This window comes from Nycticebus coucang, chromosome 8 (assembly GCF_027406575.1).
Source record: "Nycticebus coucang isolate mNycCou1 chromosome 8, mNycCou1.pri, whole genome shotgun sequence".
In the NCBI taxonomy this organism is placed as follows: Eukaryota; Metazoa; Chordata; class Mammalia; order Primates; family Lorisidae; genus Nycticebus; species Nycticebus coucang.
The window spans coordinates 105340246-105358023 of NC_069787.1; the positions used below are offsets into that span (position 1 = coordinate 105340246).

A 17778-nucleotide genomic window follows, 5' to 3' on the forward strand; every position below is an offset into this window, starting at 1 on the left:
GGAGAGCTTGGAAAATCAGTAGGATACAAGTCCTCTGTCAGATATGTGATTCGCAAATATTTTCTCCCAGTACATGGCTTTTCATTCTAACAGTTTGTTGCTGAGACCAAAGTTTTTAATTTTGATATAATCCAGTTTATCATTTTGTCCTTGTATATATTATGCTCTTGATGTTGTGTCTAGAAATGCCTAATGTGCCTAATCTAAGACCATAAAGGGATTTTCCTGTATTTTCTTCTAAAAGTTTAACGGATTTAGCTTTTACATTTAGGCTTATGATTTACCCTGAATTAATTTTATAAATACTGTGGATATGAATCAAAGTTCATTTTTCTGTATATGGATATGTAGTTATTCCAGGAATGATTGTTGAAAGACTTGTCCTTTTCCCACTGAATTGCATTTATACCTTTAGTGAAAATTAGTTGTCCATATATTTTCTTACCATATGTATCTTAACATTAGTACCATACGGACTTGATAACTGTTGCTATATAATAAATCAGATAGTATTAAGGCTCCAACTTTTCAAAGTTGTTTTGACTAGTCCAGGTCCTGGTTATTTCTATATTTTTATATGAATTTTAAAACCAGTTACATTCTAAAATTCAATGTTTCAATTGTGATTGTGTTGAATCTGTAGATCAGTTTGAGAATTGACACTTTAACAATGTTGAACTTTCCTACCTATGAACACAACATCTCTTCTTATTTATGTAAGTCTTTAACTTCTCTCATCAATTGTTCGGTAGTACTTAAAGTACATAGGTCTTTTACATATTTTATCAGATTTATACCTACGTATGTATTGATGCTATTGTAAATTTTTTTTTTTTTGAGATTCTGTGGCCCCAGCTAGAGTGCAGTGGCATGATTACATCTTACTGTAACCTCAAACTTCCAGGCTCAAGCAATCCTCCTGGTTCAGCCTCCAAAGTAGCTGAGATTACAGGCATGCACCACCTTGCTTGGATAATTTTTTCTATTCTCTTATTGTCTTTTTAATATTTGTAGAATCTGTAATGATAGCACATCTCTCATACCTGCTATTTATTGGTAGCTTGTGTCTTCTCTCTCTTTTTTTTTTTTTGAGAGACAGAGTCTTGTTGGGTTGCTCAGGCTGAATCACATCTCTCTGTAATCTCAAAATTCCTGGGCTCAAGTGATCCTCCCACCTCAGCCTCCCCAGTAGCTATGAATACAGGTACATGCTACCACACCCAGCTAATATTTTTATTTATTTATAGAGACTTAGTCATATTATGGTGCACAAGCTGGTCTGCTACTCCTGGGCTCATGTGATCTTACCACCTCAGCCTCCCAAAGTGCTGGGACTATAGACATGAGCCACTGTGCCCAGCCTGTATCTTCTGTTTTTTTTTTTTTCTCCTGATTAGGTTGGCTAGTGATATATCAATATTATGATTTTCTCAAAGAACTGGCTAGGTCCATTGATTTTTTTTTTTCTCATTTGCTTCGATTGATTTTCAGTTTTTATTATTTCCTTTTACCTTCTTACTTTGAATTTAATTTTTTCTTTTTTTAATTTTTTCAAGGGGAAACTGATATCATTTCCTGATCTGAGATATTTCTTCTCTAAGAAATCCATTTGGTGCTCTAAATTCCCCCTAACTGCTCCTTTAGCTGCACCCCACAAGTTTTAATATGTTGTGCTTTCATTTTCATTCAGTTCAGAATACTTTCTCTTAGTAACTTCCCTTTTAATTTCTTCTTAACTCATACGTTTTTTAGAAGCATTTTCAAGTATTTCGGCATTTTCCTGAGATATTTCTGTTCTTGATCTGTATTTTAATTTCATTGTGTCAGAAAACATACAGTGTATTATTTGAATTTGGTTTTTTTTTTTTTTGAGACAGAATCTCACTTTGTCACCCTCAGTAGAGTGCTGTGGCATCAGAGCTCACAGCAACCTCAAACTCCTGGGCTCAAGTGATTCTCTTGCCTCAGCCTCCCAAGTAGCTGGGACTACAGGTGCCCGCCACAATGCCTGGCTGTTTTTAGAGATGAAGTCTCTGCTCTGGCTCTGGCTGGTCTCCAACCTGTGAGCTCAGGCAATCTACCCACCTTGGTCTCCCAGAGTGCTAGGATTACAAGTGTGAGCCACCACACCCAGCTATTATTTGAATTTTTAAAAACCCATTGAGTCAGCTCAAAATAATCTTTATAAAAAAATAAAAATAAAAACTATTGAGGCTTGTTTTATTGCTCAGAATATGGTCCATCTTGTTCCGTGTGAATATGAAAAGAGCATGTATCCTGCTGCTGTTGGGTGGAGTGTTCTATGAACATTAATTCGATCAAGTTGGTTGATAGCATTGTATAAATCTTTTGTCTCCTTGTTTATTTTTCACCTACTTTTTCTGTCAATTATTGAGAGAATAATTGAATTTCAAAGTATAATTGTAGAGTTGCCTAAGTTCCCTTTTAGTTTTGTCAACTTTTGCTACAGGTATTATAACATTCTCTTGTTAAGTGTATAGATGTTTAGAACTGATATATCCTCCTGAGAAATCAGCCCTTTGAATGTTATGAAATGACTTTCTTCATCCCTGGGTTTTTCCTCCCTGCCCTGCAGCCTGGAAATTCTCTCAAGGCAATACACTATATATTTATAGACACTCTCACCTCTTTTGTGTCCCATCTCTCAAGGATCACTGTTGTTTATTGCCTGGTGTCTTGAAAACTGTTGTTTCACATATATATATATTTTTTTATTGTTGGGGATTCATTGAGGGTACAATAAGCCAGGTTACACTGATTGCAATTGTTAGGTAAAGTCCCTCTTGCAATCATGTCTTGCCCCCATAAAGTGTGACACACACCAATGCCCCACCCCCGTCCCTCTGTCCCTCTTTCTGCTTCCCCCCCATAACCTTAATTGTCATTAATTGTCCTCATATCAAAATTGAGTACATAGGGTTCATGTTTCACATATTTTGTCTTCTTTTTGGTTGTTTCAGGTGAGAAGGTAAATCTGGTCCCTGTTATTCCATCTTGGTCAGAAGTCGAAGTAAATCATCACTTAAAGAAAACAAAACTAAAAGAAACTACAAAAAATAAAATAAAACTGTGACTATACTAAAAAAATACTGTATTATTAACAGGGTGGCCATAAAGTTTGTGTAAGGGTATATATTATGGCATATGAATTATTTCTCAATTTTATAAAAACACCATTTTTTAGAGGCTTGTTTGCAGCCTGGGGACTTTAAACAGTCCTACCAGATATCAAACACATTTCAGCCTCAGGGACATGGCATTTTGTCTTTGTCTAGAATTTTCTGTAGAAATAACTCTCTTCATGTCGATCGCTTTGTCTAAGAGGTCTTCTCTGACCAAACCCTCTACACTAGTATCTACTCCCACTTCTGGTCCTTTCAATCCCCTTGTCCAACTCTCTTTTTCTTTATTCTACCTTTTACTGTTGAACATATTATATGCTTGTTTGTTTGTTTGCCTTTTTGTAACTGTATGAGAACAGTGACTTTATTTTATTTACTGTAATATCTCTAGCATCTAGAACACTGCTCAAGTCACAGCAGGTCCTCAGTAAACATTTGTGAAGTGCCTCCTCAAGAGGCCAAGATGGGAGGATCACTTGAACTCAGGAGTTTGAGGCTGCAGCAAGCCTGGGCCACAGAGTGAAACCCCATATCTTTAAAAAAGAAAATTGGGGCGGCGCCTGTGGCTCAGTTGGTAAGGCGCTGGCCCCATATACCGAGGGTGGCGGGTTCAAACCCGGCCCCGGCCAAACTGCAACCAAAAAAAAAAAATAAATAAAAAAATAAAATTGCAGAATGAATAAATGAATGAGTAAATCCTGAACAGTGCATGTTCAGTTGCAGATTTGATAAGCTAGCTATATGTTTTCTCGTTTTTTTCCCTATAATTTCTATTTTAATGGTTATAAAGTATAAGGATATATATATATACCAGAAAAACATGAGCTAAAGGCAGAATGAAAAATATTTGGGCAGTGACTTCACGTAACAGAAAAAAGCATTTCTCCTTATGCTCAGTTCCAAAACAACTAGCATCTCCTGACACTTGCCTCCTTCTGAGTTTTCATTTACTGGATGATTAATGGACCCTCAGCTTGAAGTCTAAGGGTGGTTTGGCTTCCTGGGAGAGGCTGGAAAGGCAGCAGGAGCCTTGTGTGTTACAGTTTGCCACTCCCGTGGCTGGCCATGGGAAATGCTGTGATTGGCAGCGCCTCTTGGGAAGCAGATTCAACCCAGGGTGATTGCATTGCTGATACTGTGTGTTGTTGAAGCAACTGGAGTCCCCTGATCATGAATAGTGCTGTTTTCTTTGCTACTCTGAATCGCTGTCTATCCCCTGTAGTCCTCTCACTGCAAGCATACCTATTTTGCCTCCAGATGCTGTGTGATGCCACGGCACTCTACCCAGGGCCATAAAGTGAAACTCTGTCTCTACAAAAAAGAAAAAAAAAAAAAAGAATATCATATTCTCACCAAAATATCTATGCTTTTCTGGTCCACGATGTCTAGTTCTGGTTCAACAAATGGTTTAAGTTCTTCTTCATGTCCTGCGTTGAGCTGGCTGCCCATGATTTCCTCCAGAGTGCCACATTTAACTAGATTTAGCACCAAGAAACATTTGAGAAGTTTTTTACAGTCTGTAGAAAGGGATTGTATATTTCCCTCTTAATATGCTTGCTTCCCCGTTCCTTCAGGTTTTGCCCAAGAAAGGAAAGTGAGCCAGTGATCAGAAGATACAGGATGACCCCGAATCTCTCCACACATTGACCTTGGGCCTGTCACGTTTCTTGCCTTGGAAGAACTCAGGGGCTGAGTATTGAGGAGTGCCACAAAATGTTTCTAGTTTATTTCCAAAAGTAAATTTATTGCTAAAACCAAAATCTGCTATTTTGATGTTCATTTTGGGCATCTATAATAGATTTTCAGCCTTAAGGTCTCTGTGAACCATCCATTTTTGATGGCAATATTCCACTGCAGGCACACTGTCTGAGTTTAACTCTTGCTACTTCTTCCTCTGTTATTCCATGTTCAATGAAATAATCAAATACTTCACCTCTACTTGCATATTCCATGATTGTGTAGAGTGTTTTTCCAGTTTCAGTGACTTTGAATAACTTCACTATATTTGGATAATTTAAACTCATCATTATTCTGACTTCTCTGAAGAGCCTTCGTAGACTTGTTGGATTAAATTATGTTTTGTCAAGTACTTTTATTGCAGTTTCTCTGCCCGTAAGGATATGTCTTGCCAGCTTCACTTTTGAAAATTCTCCTTGCTGATTATTTTCAATAGTCTGTAGTTTCCTTTGATGGCTCTTCATCTGCATAGGAAGCTCCAGAGTGGCCGGTGTGAGAGGTAACTTGTTGATGCCCATCTCTATGGGCAGAGAGTCCCCAGAGTCATTATCCCCCTGATGACTCCTGGATCCTTGCCTTCCTCAAGCATTTGTTTATTCAGGCTACACACAGTCTCAGCTTGCCTGCCACCTTCAGGCTGTACTCCACGTCCCAGGCCACTGCAGCATCCTTACAGTCCAAGTCAACAACCTCTCCACGCCATGCACTGCAGGTGACAGTGGCTCCCTCAGTGACAAGTCTCTGGCCCACACAGCCTGCCATTCCACAGCTTCCCAAAGGTGCCCATGTGGAAAGCACGTGTGTTTAGCTTGGGAAGCAGCTCATACTTGGGAAGGTTGCAGCTGCCAGAGCTGGGGACTGGGTCCTTCCTCCCATGTGCTCTGTAGTATGTTGGCCTAAATGGCTGCCTTCAGCCATGTTCCTGTTTTCTTTTTTTCTAATGCACATTAAAATAAATGTGTATAGCCATTAAAATAAAAAACTTACATTTATGCACTTTCTAAAATCACTTTATTACCCATTAGAATATATACCATCACCTGCTACTTTCCTGTCTATATGAATTTGACTCCATACCTCACAGAAGTGCTATGCTAAGTGAAATCATGTAGTGTTTGTCGTTTTGTGACTGGCTTATTTTAATTCATGTAATGCATTTAAAGTTCATCTATGTTGCAGTATGTGTCTGAATTTTCTTCCTTTTTAAAGCTGAGTGATATTCCACTGTTTGTATGTGCCATGTTATTATCTATTCATCTGTCAACAGACACTTTGGTAACTTCCACCTTTTGGCTATTGTGAATAATGCTGCTATGAACAAGGTGTACTAATATCTGCTTAAGACCCTGCTTTCCTTCTTTTGTCATAGAATTCTTGTGTGCCTGTTTTTTCTGTTGTGTTAGGGCTGGAAGGCTGCTAAGCTGTCTGTGGTGTCAGCCTGTCACTGTCCACTTGTGGAGACCAAGGTGCAGGTAGAGAGCAACTGGCCTGGGGTCCAGCCTCGCTAGCAGGATAGCCAGGCCATGGGCCTTTTGACTGTGCCATGCGTGTCCTTCACCTTGTCCTGCTGCTACCTACTTTGGCCCAAGCCTCAGGCCTCTAAAGGTGGGATGCTGGCCAGATCCTTTGCTCACGTACAACAGGGACATGTGTTTGTGGGGTTTTCTACCCAGATGGCTCCCAGCCCTACCCTTGACTTAGCCCGTCTCTAGGACTGTGGATCCTTCTTCCTTTCAGTGGAGAACAGCCGTGGGCTCTGAGTCTCAGACACCCCTTCCTATCTTGGCACTCTTTGGCCCAGCTCTGCAGCCTCTCTGTCCTCCATCTTTCCAGAAAGGGCTTAGCCTTTGCAAAGAGCAAATGCCTGGCTCTTCTCCTGCACCCTCAGAAGTGGGACATTTCCACCCTGGCTTCTACCCAAATCTCACACACAAGTGCTGTTGTCTTCTCAGAGGGGCCTGAACCTGGCTATTCCCCGAACACTTGAATCTACTTTCTTCTGGGTGCCAAGAGAACAGTGGAAGGGCAGGGATTTTTTCTGAGCTGGCTTTACCCAGTAGGCTTCTATGCTCAGCAGCCCTTAAGCCAGCTGTAGAGTGGGCACTACCCATGGGCCCCGACCAAGAATGGGGTGCAGGCAGAGCTGGCCTATCTTCCAACCATCCTCCCCTTCCCCTTCTGGCACTGATGTGGATGGAATTTCCCTCTTTCCTTTTGTGAGGGAGCATGGCTGCTGGCCTGGGATTATGAAACCCAGCCTGCCCCTTTGTCCTGGTTGCCTGGGCTTCACTGATCTTCCAGTGCCTGGGGCAGTGCTTGCTGGTAGAAAGCTCCTCCTCACACTGAGGCAATTCTCTCACATCCTCTCCTGCTGTTACTCCTTCTGCCCTCAGCAGTGACAGCTGTTCCTAAGGACCAAGGCTCTTCTTGAAGGCCCTATGCTAAATGCTTTTACAAGGATTGCTTTATTCCATCTTTGTAACATTTTGCTGAATCAAGATTAGTGAGACGAATTGAGATGAGTGTCATGAGATTAGATCACTTCACAGGTGAGCACAGCTGCTCTGCAGCCAGTATTCTTCAGTACTGCTATGCTAGTTGGTGAAATAGTGGAATACTCTGTACCATGGGAAAGTTGCTGCAGCCCTGTGTCCCAGGGGAGGGCCCCTGGGGTCCCCAGGCCTCCTGTTGCAGCCCCTGTCAAGCGGCTCTCTGACTGGTCCTGCCCCTGCAGGCAAAGGACCTGAGGCTCAGAGAGCGGAAGGGAATCAGTTGTGGGTCACATACCTGATGAGAGCCCCCTTCCTTCTGACCTCAAAGTCAGGGATCTTAATCTTGCTCTATGCTCATCACAGCCCCACTGGCCAATGTGGGAGCTGAAGGACCCACTGCTAGCCACAGACCTAGAGTCAGCTCGGGGAGGCTTGAGCTCTATGACGAATTGTCAGTGGAGTTCTCATAGTAAGTCTCAGCACAGCCTGGGCAGACTCCAAACATGTCAGTACCCCAAACTCCAGATGTGTTCCTCTTTCATTGTTGGCAATCAGAGCATATACTCTTGCAGTTAATGCAAAGTTTTGACCAAAAATCAGAACTCCACATTGATCTCCATTAGAATTTATGTGACCAGTTTAGACTAAGCATACCAGCCTGACCCTGCCCGTGGGTCTACGATCTCTCTTGTCTGCCCTTGTATGGGGTGGTGCGACCTGCTTCAGACCCTGGTGCCACCTCTGTCAGCTTGTGTTCTGCGCTCACCCCAGGTCTGATGGCTGGAGGTTACTGTTCCCTTTTGGCAGAGACAGTCTCTGAACAAAGACCTTTTACTGTCATTGGTGAGATCTGTATCCAAACAGGATAGAAACAGGTTATGAATGAGATAGGTTCTATAACCTATCTGATAACAGGACCAGTTTATGAATGAGATAGGTTCTATAGATTTGGTCTAAAGTTGAATTTGTATGTAAGTTGAAACAGGTGCATTTACCTGTTACCTGTAATAGCCTCTATTTGTAAGTGTGAGTTGTACGTAAGTCAGATGTTTGTAACTCAAGGACTGCCTGTTTATCCTCACAGTTGTTGCAAAGAGCATATGAAAAAAATTCAGGTTATAAGCTCCTAGAAGAGGGGGACTGTGTCCTTCACCCCTCACTGTATCTCTCTGAAGGCAGCCTGGATCTGGCATCTATTAGGTGCTTAATTGTCATTTATTGAGGGAAGGAGGAAGGGAACTAGGCACCTCACAAAGGGCTTGCACATAATAAACTTCAATAGATGCTATTGTTATGATTACTTTAGTGTGATTTATATTATTATCTATGAGGATGGCTTAGTACGTTCATGAATAGGCCCCATCACCTGTATGGATAGGGACCACTGACCCATGCCCCTCTGTCTGGGGAGGCCTAGGAGTGGGGCTCAAGCCCCTGACTTAGGGATACCACCTTTTCCCCCAGTAGTGAATTGGACCCTGAGTCTTGTGTACCTGGGTATGTTCACTAATCCATTCAGCAAATACTTCTGAGCACCTGCTGTGTACTTGACTTTCTTTGGGGCTCTGAAGATATAGCAATTGGCAAATCAAAGCCTCTGCTCTCATAAAGCTTATGTTTTGTGGGGGAGGGAGGACAGACCATAAACAAATACATGTGGTGTCAGGTGTTGTTAAATACCACCAAGGAGGAAAGACAAACTGAAGGAAAGGGAAGCAGACAATGAGAAAGGGCATTACTATCTCATGTGGACTGGCCAAGGAGGCCTTTCTGGTAAGGTGATGCTGGAGCAGAAAGGAGAAAACTATGCCTACCTCTGGGAAAGGGACTCTCAGGCCGTGAGTGTCAGGTACATAGGCCCTGAGGCAGGGGTGTGCCTGGCCTGTTTGGGGAATAGCTAGAAAGCCAGGATACACAGCAGATGAGGGGGAGGCTGCCTGGAGAGGTCAGAGAGGCAGCTGGAGGGGACTGATCTCATAGGGCCTTGAAGGTGAATAAGAAGCCTTTGGGGGGTTTCCAGCAGAGGAGGGACATGATCTGACATATGTCTTAAAAGGTTCTCTGTGGCTTCAGTGTGGAGAGCAGACTATGGGGGAACCAAGACAGCATTAGGGAGACCAGTTAAGAGGCTCCTGGTCGTGGATCAGGGCACTGGCAGAGGAGGGGGAAAAGAGGTGGGTTCTGGAAACATTTTGAAGGAAGAAACAACAGGATTTGTTGATAGAATATATGAAGGGTAAAGGTTAGAGAGGGAAGACTGTTTGGCCTGTACAACTGGTAGAGTGCGGTTATGTTTGTCAAGGTTAGGAAGACTGGTAAAATGCAAGTTCTAACGGGAATTCGAGTCTAATTTTGGACATGTTAAGTTTGAGATGCCTTTTACACATACATGTGGTAGCCAGAACAGCAGCTGGATGTCTCAGCCTAAAGGAGAGACACGTGGGCTGGAGATGGAAAGCTGTAAATTGAGATGAAAATCTGCAAGTCATCGTGTAAAACCATGAAATGACAGATCACCAAGGAGTGAACGTGGTTAGAGAAGGACTCACTAATGTGTAGAGGCTAGGAAGGGAAAGAGAGGACCAGGCCCTGCAGTTGGAGAAGACCCAAGTGAGAGTCTCCAGGCAAGTGAAAAAGGTACTTGTCAATGGAAAGAGCCATCAACCACATCGGATGCTGGCAAGGAGCCCAGTGGGAATGAAGACTAAGAAGTAAACATTGGATTTAGTGACATGGAGGTCATTGGGGACTTGAGTAGATCTGTTTTGGTGGAGTAGTTGGGAATGAAATTCTGATTGGAGTGAGCACAAGAAAGAGTGGGGGAGAGAATGAGCAGATGTGGAGACTAGTCAAGTCAAAAGAATACAGCTATAGAGAGGAACAGAGAAATGGACAGCAGCTGGAGGAAGAGATAAGGCTGGGGTGGGGTTTTTGTTTGTAATTTTTACATTAACCTTGATTTTTTTTTTTATTATTAAATCATAACTGTATACAATGATATGATTATGGGGCATCATACACTGACTTCATAAACCATTTGACACATTTTTATCACAGTGGTTAGCATAGCCTTTCCGGCGTTATCTCAGTTACTGTGCCAAAACATTTACATTCTACATTTACCAAGTTTCGCAAATACCCCTGTAATATGCACCACAGATGTGATCCCACCGATTCCCCTCCCTCTACCCACCCCCCCCTTTCCCACTTCCCCTATTGTTAAGCTGTAGCTGGGTTATAGCTTTCATGTGAGAGTCCCAAATTAGTTTCATAGTAGGGCTGTGTACATTGGGTATTTTTTCTTCCATTCTTGGGATACTTTACTACCTTGATTTTTTAAGATGAGAGAAATTACAGCATGTTTATACACTGATGGAAATAAACTGTAAGAGAACACGATGGTGCAGGAAGAGGAACGACAGCAGCAGTGATGTCCTCACGTGGGAGTTGAGGGATAGGAGCCAGTGCCCAGCCTGAGGGGATGGGCTTAGACAAGAGCAAGGCTAGTCAGCAAGAGGGCAGGTGAAGAAGGTATTTCAGAGAAATGGAGATAGGATGGGTTTTTTCTATATCAATTTTTTTATTGAGAAATAATTCATATGTAAAATTCACATGTAGTTCAGTGGTTTTTATTATATCCACAAAGTTGCACAAGCACAAATTGCTGATTCACAAATCATAATCATTGGAATCATCACTATCTAATTCCTGAATGTTTTTATCACCCTCCCCCTAATACCCCATACTCATGAGGAATCACTCCTTATTCTTCCTTCTCCTCAGTCCCTGAAACCATTAATCTGTTTTCTGCCATCCTGGATTTGCCTGTTTGGGACATTTCATATAAATGGCATCATACAACACATAGTCTTTTGTGGCTGGCCTGTTTCATTTAGCACAGTATTTTCAAGGTTCATCACCCTGTAGTATCACCAGAATTTCACTTCTTTTTATGCATGGATGATAGTCTAGTATGTGGATATACTACCCTTTGGTTATTTCTTCACCAAATTAGGGGACATTTGAGTTGTTGATACTTTCTGGCTATTTGGAATAATGTTGCTCTGAACATTCATGCATAGTTTTCTGTGTGGACTTATGTTTTAAACACCGTTGGGTTTATACTTAGAGATGGAATTGCTGGACTGTGTGGTAGCTCTACATTTACCATTTTGAGGACCAAACTGTTTTCCAGAGTGGCTGTGCCATCATATGTGTAGAAGGTGCCAGCAGTGTAGAAGGGAGCTGCCACCTCTGAGGGGGATTCATTTGCAGAGATATGCAGGGCTTATCTCCTGATGGATCTGTTCCAGTTTCTCAACTGAGAATGGAAGCTGGACAAGAGGGGAGGTGACGGGCAATGGTTGCCCAGAGAACAGGAGAATGCCCAGAGAAGGATGGGTGGTGGGGGCTTAGAAGGCCCTGGAAGTTGGTTCTCAGGACTTTAAAGAGAGCCAAGCCAGCGAGCAGCCACGGGTTTCTCCTCTCAGCCACACCTGGCTGCCAGGTATAGGTGTGGAGTAGGTGGAGAGTTTGGTGTAAGCAGGTGGTAGAATGTAGGAAGCAAGGCCTTTGTCTTCCTTGTCTTCCTCACTGCTCCTATTCACAGGCCTTGGGGACACTGCTGTTTGCTCCCTGCTTAAAGGCAGGCCAAGGAGCAGAGCAAGGCTTGGACCCAGGCAGGCTTCAGTTCAAGTCCCACCTCAACTGCTCTCTAGCAGCATGAACCTGACCAGGTCACTGGCCTTGCTCTGCCTCAGCGTCTTGCAGTTTGCACATCAACTCGGGATGGACCAAGTGAGTGAAAACTTTTCCAGCACCATCTTACTCCATCCCCACAGCTACACTAGCCTCCAGAAGCAGCATCCCCTGGGGCTGGCAACCAGCGCTTCTTCCCAATGCTGTCCTGAAATCAGTGCTGAGGAGGTTGGGGCTACTGGCAAAGGGAGTTTTCCCCATGGCCTACTGCAGAGCTTTAGCTCCCTCCCCTTTTGAGAGTCCCAAGGGGCCCAGCTGTCCACGCCCCAGTGGCATTTTGGAGAAGTTGCAGAAAGCAACTTTTTCTGGGAACGATGCATCTAGCCCTTCTGCCCAGCATCCAACCCTACTCCATATATACCCTTTACCCAGAAAGGAGAGAACAAATTAAAATGGTAAAGAGCACGTATGACTATATATATGCTCAACTAAGAAAGGGCACAGGCTTCCCCACCTAACTCTTCTGTAAAATGGACATAATCATTCCTGCTTTCTACAGTGGGTCTGTGGATTAGAGATTGGTAGACAACTCTAGGCAGGGTCCTTGGAGGCATATTATCTCTAAAAATGATTATCTTTGTTGGGTATCCCAGTGCCCTTGTTTCATCCTGAAGGGGGCATCATAAAAGTTAAAATGTTAGGGCGGTGTCTGTGGCCCAGTGGGTAGGGTGCGGCCCCATATACCAAGGGTGGCGGGTTCGAACCTGGCCCCAGCCAAACTGCAACAAAAAAATAGCCGGGCGTTGTGGCGGATGCCTGTAGTCCCAGCTACTCGGGAGGCTGAGGCAAGAGAATCGCCTAAGCCCAAGAGCTGGAGGTTGCTGTGAGCTGTGATGCCATAGCACTCTACTGAGGGCAATAAAGTGAAACTCTGTCTCAAAAAGAAAAAAAAAGTTAAAATGTTAGTTTTTAGAGATTTCCCTTAAAGCAGGAGTGGGCCATTTTAATACGGTTGGGGCATTTCCGGTAGCATGCATGTGATTTGTCTAGTCATTCTGCAGGCATTTGGGGGGCCCTCGCTGGGTTCTGAAGCTTTTGGACAGTGCAGAGAAATGAAAGTCAGGCTCCTGCCCTCTGGGGCCCCCCACACACGTGAGGAGCTGGGCCAGGCCCGGAGGCACGAATTTAGAGGAACAGATGACACACACAGTAGGAAGGGTTCAAAGATCTGGGTCAGACCTGGGCCTCTTCTGAGGAGGAGGGGAACTGGACTGCATCCCAAGGCAGCAGGGACAGCTGGTGGGGAGCAGGGAAGGGCATTCTAGGTGGAGGTCATGACCTGGGCAAGGGCTTGCCTAAGATAGAGCCATAGCTTGGCTAGTCCTAGGATGGCCAGGGAGTGGTGGTTCTGGTTGAAGAAAAAGGACTAGCCAGGCAGGGGCACTTGGGCCTTGGGGAAATCAGAGGGCTTCTTCCCAGCGCATGGCCTTGAGAACATCCTTTCAACTCCCCGACCCTCAGTGACCCCATCTGTACTGAGGGGCAGTAGTACCTTTCTTCCAGGGCTGTGAAGAGGACTGAGAGGGTGAGAGGGAATAAACCCCTGGCACAGTGCTTGCCTGGCACAGTGGATGGGACTACTTTCACCCAAGGGCTCTGAACCCTGGGCCACAGGCACTGTCAGAGCTGCCAGACCCCTACTGGGGTTTACCTCCCTCTGGCAGGGCAGGGGAGAGGAGGAGGAGAGAGAGAAAGATGGGCCAAGAAGGGAGAGGAGAGGGGAAGAAAGGGAAAGGAAGTGGGTGGAGGAGGAGGTGATCTTGATGGCCACATGGGACACAGACTGGTGTCCCTCCACGCTGGCTGCCTGCCTGCCTGCTTGGGACCCGCATGCCGTGCCAGCATGGAAGGCTTGGCTTCTGAAAGCCACAAGATCCAAGGGGTGGTCTCTACTCAGGTCCCCTTCTGCAGCACTGCTGCCCCCTCTACCCCCAGGTCGGTAGCCTGGGGCAGGGCAGATGAACACACACAGCACAGACCCTCTCAGTCTCTAGAATCTGTTTCTCTTTTTCCTTCCTCCTGCCCCAGTCTGGCTCCCCCACCCCCGGCAGAACACCTCTCTGCACAGTGACTAATACTTTCTGTCTCTGGAGTCCTCCTACTTTCATGACAGCAGGCATGGGGAATGCAGACAGAATCATAATTTCTTAAAAGCGCAGCTGCCGATTATCTTGAGCCTCCCCCAGGAAGTCTGGGAGGCAGAACTGCTGACAGGGAGCCTATAACCAGGTGTATCCAGACATGAGTGTGTATGGAGGGGAGTGCTGGACGAGGCACGGACCCCCACACCAGACTGGGCCCAGCCGAGAAGCCCCCTCCTCTTCCCTGTCCTCCTAGGCCAAAGAATAGCTTTGTGCTGTTCCTGGGTGGATTTTGTCTCTTCAGTTTTATCTGCAATTATTGACATATTCAGGCCATGTATATTGTCTTGAGACAATTTTCATTTATGTTTTCTTAATCATACATTTCATCAAGAATTGAAAATTTATTGCTATAAACTGTGCATTATTTTTTATGATGAAATTTATAGTTGCACCCATCGTCATATGCCTTTTCTCATCCCAAATGCTTATTTGTTTTTTCTTTTTTTTCTCTGATAAGAATTGCTAAAGGGTTTGGTTTTTTTAAAACTGGTCCTTTGAAAGAATCAGATGCCTGTTTTTTAGGCATCAACTACTTTCTCCCTCCTCCCACTTTGGTAATTTCTACTTTTATTGATGATTTCTTCTTTCTTTGGTTTTATTTTATTTTTCCTTGTCTAGCCCCTTGATTTAAATGCTTAGTTAATTTTCAGTTTTGTTTTCTGAAATGCATTTAAAGCTGTAATTTTCCTCTAAGTACCACTTTGGCCTCAAACCAGAGGTTTTTTTGCTGTTCATTGTCCTTCAACTCTAAATTGTTTGTAATTTCTGCTTTGCTTTTCTCTTTAACTAGACAATATAGCTTTTTAAATTTTCAAGTGGATAGATTCTTTCATACTCTTGTTTCTGTTAATTTCTCTTCTGATCTTATTATTTTACAAATTGAGCAAACCTTATCTAAAAATCTGAAATCTGAAGTGCTCCAAAATCCAAAACTTTTTGAAGACTTTTATGATGCCACAGTAGGAAATTAACACAAACTTTATTTTGTATGCAGAATTATTAAAAATAATGTATGAAATTATCTTCAAGCTATGTATTAAGGTATATATGAAACACAAATGAATTTCTTGTTTTGATTTGGGTTCCCTCCTCGTATGGTTCATTACATACATGTATATGATAATATTCCAAAGTCAGAAAAAAATTCAAAATCTAAAACATATCTGGTCCCAAGCACTTTGAATAAGGAGTAATCAACCTGTATAGGAAAAACATAACCTATATGATGAGTTCTACCTTTTGGAATTTGTTGAAATGTTTATTTATGGTCTAAAATATGGCCAATTTTATTACTATTTCATGTTCTTAAGAGTACTTACTCATTTGTTTAAATGTAAAGTTTTCTCTATCTCTAAGGTTAACTTTTTCTTTTTTTTTTTGTTGGGGATTCATTGAGGGTACAATAAGCCAGGTTACACTGATTGCAATTGTTAGGTAAAGTCCCTCTTGCAATCATGTCTTGCCCCCATAAAGTGTGACACACACCAAGGCCCCACCCACCTCCCTCCATCCCTGTTTCTGTTTTCCCTCCGCTAAGGTTAACTTTTTAAATTTTATTGTTCATTGACAAATGAGTCCTTTTAGGGAGCCATTTGGTTTGAGACAAGTCTCCAGTGATATTATAGGATCTGTTGGTTCCTACTGTTTTTAAAAACAGGGAGTTTTATACATATTCATTCATTTATTAAGAGACAAGGTCTCACTCTGTTGCCCAGGCTGACCTCAAGCTCCTGGGCTCAAACGATCCTCCTTCCTCAGCCTACCAGGTAGTTGGGACTGCACACATGCCCGGCTTACATGTGTATATATATATTTTAAGCAATGTTCTTAGATGTTTATGATTCATGACTTTGGTACTTCTTGAGGCTTGTACCTTTCCCCACTGTAAATACCCTACCTTTGTCCTATTTAATGATTTGGCCTTGAATTCTGTTTTGTGGACATACTTCTTGTCTTTTGCTTAGCATGTAAGCGGATGTATTCTTTTTTATGCTTCCATTTTTCACACTCTTTCTGTATCGTTTTGCTTTATAATGTGTCTTTTGTAGGTAGTAAACAAATGAATTTTGTATTAAGTATCTGCTTTTAATAAGTCCACATAGCTCATTTGCATTTACTATAATTAGTCGCAGTTAGGCTTATTTCTGCCAGATTATTTCATGTCTACTTTTCATTATACTTGCCTATTTTTGTTAAGTTTATGTTTGCCTTTTGTGGGATTGGCTCCATTGACTTGCTCTGTTTTTCTTTCTCCTATCGATTAGGAAGTTGAGTCTGTTTCTGTTTTTCTGGTAGTTGTGCTGTGCATGTACATGTGTGTGTGCTCATACTTTCTGTCAGCATCTGGATGTAATCGAGATCTGTAGCCTCTTCCCAAATAAAGCAGGAACTTTAGCAGTAACTTACTTTTTTCCTCCTCACTCAGGGATCACCATAGAGTTTAGTTCTAAATTATCATTCATTCTCTTCAAATTATGCAACAACATTTATCTAAACTTAACTGTTAACTTTTTCTGTTTTCTCCACTTACCCCTGTAATACCACTGGTCTTTTTCGCTGATTTGTTTTTTACTTTGCTGGAGTACAGCCTCCAAGAATTCTTTTAGAAAGCATGGGTAATATGACTTCTAAAGCCTTCAGTACTTGAGATAATTATTTTCTTTTCTACAAGGCCCATTTTTATTTTCAACTCCTTATTGAGTTGTAAAATTTTTCTGAATGATCATCTTTTTAAATATCCTAGATCTCTAGTTTTTGTTTTGGGTAATATATACCTTTAAAATATGCTAATGACAATATTGCCTTAATGTTGTCTGTTCAGTTCTTTCCATCCCCACTTCAGCCAAATTCATAACATTTCCATCTGTTTTATTGATGGCAATTCTAGGCAGATTTTTTTTGAAAACAGGTTATGTTCCCTCTGTTTGAAGGTTCACCCCTGAAAAATATTGGAGAAACTGCCTCCATCTTCCCATAGTCCTTACCTGGTCCCATCTTCTTAGCCCCTTCGCTTTACACTGCAGGATGTCAGAGTTACCTGCCCATCCTAGAGCCCAGCCTCTCATTACCACATGAGACTCAGGCCCAGGGAATATGCAAGAATAGCTCTGGGAGCTGTGGACATCCCTTACATCAGGGGCACATCTTGGGCCCTTGTGTCCATCAGCTGTGCCTCTGAAGTGCTGGATGACTGACAAGCTATGGGATGGGCCATTTTCTCGGGCACTGTCTGAGGTCCCTGCCTAGGGAGATTTCCAGGTATCCTTCTGTGGCTTTCCTTGCCCTCTACATACCTTGACAACTCCCACATCTGTACCTCCTGCCCGCTCTCCTCTGTGTCTGACGTTAAGTCTCCAGATGTCTGTTCAAAGTCCCTCATGCACGTGTGATAGGATCCAAGGTTCATGTCAGCAACTGAGCCCTCCAGACCCTATTTCTCTCTGAGCCTTCCCTACCTGGGTATATGGCACCACCTAGGTGCTCAGGCCAGACACAGGCATTGTT

At 43.0% G+C, this 17778-nt stretch overlaps 1 protein-coding gene across 6 annotated transcripts in view; it reads left to right on the forward strand.

The window, feature by feature from the left end:
• Window positions 1-17778, forward strand: part of MRAS (muscle RAS oncogene homolog) — a 53806-nt gene that overhangs the window by 23372 nt on the left and 12656 nt on the right. The gene's annotated exons all lie outside the window — the stretch shown is intronic.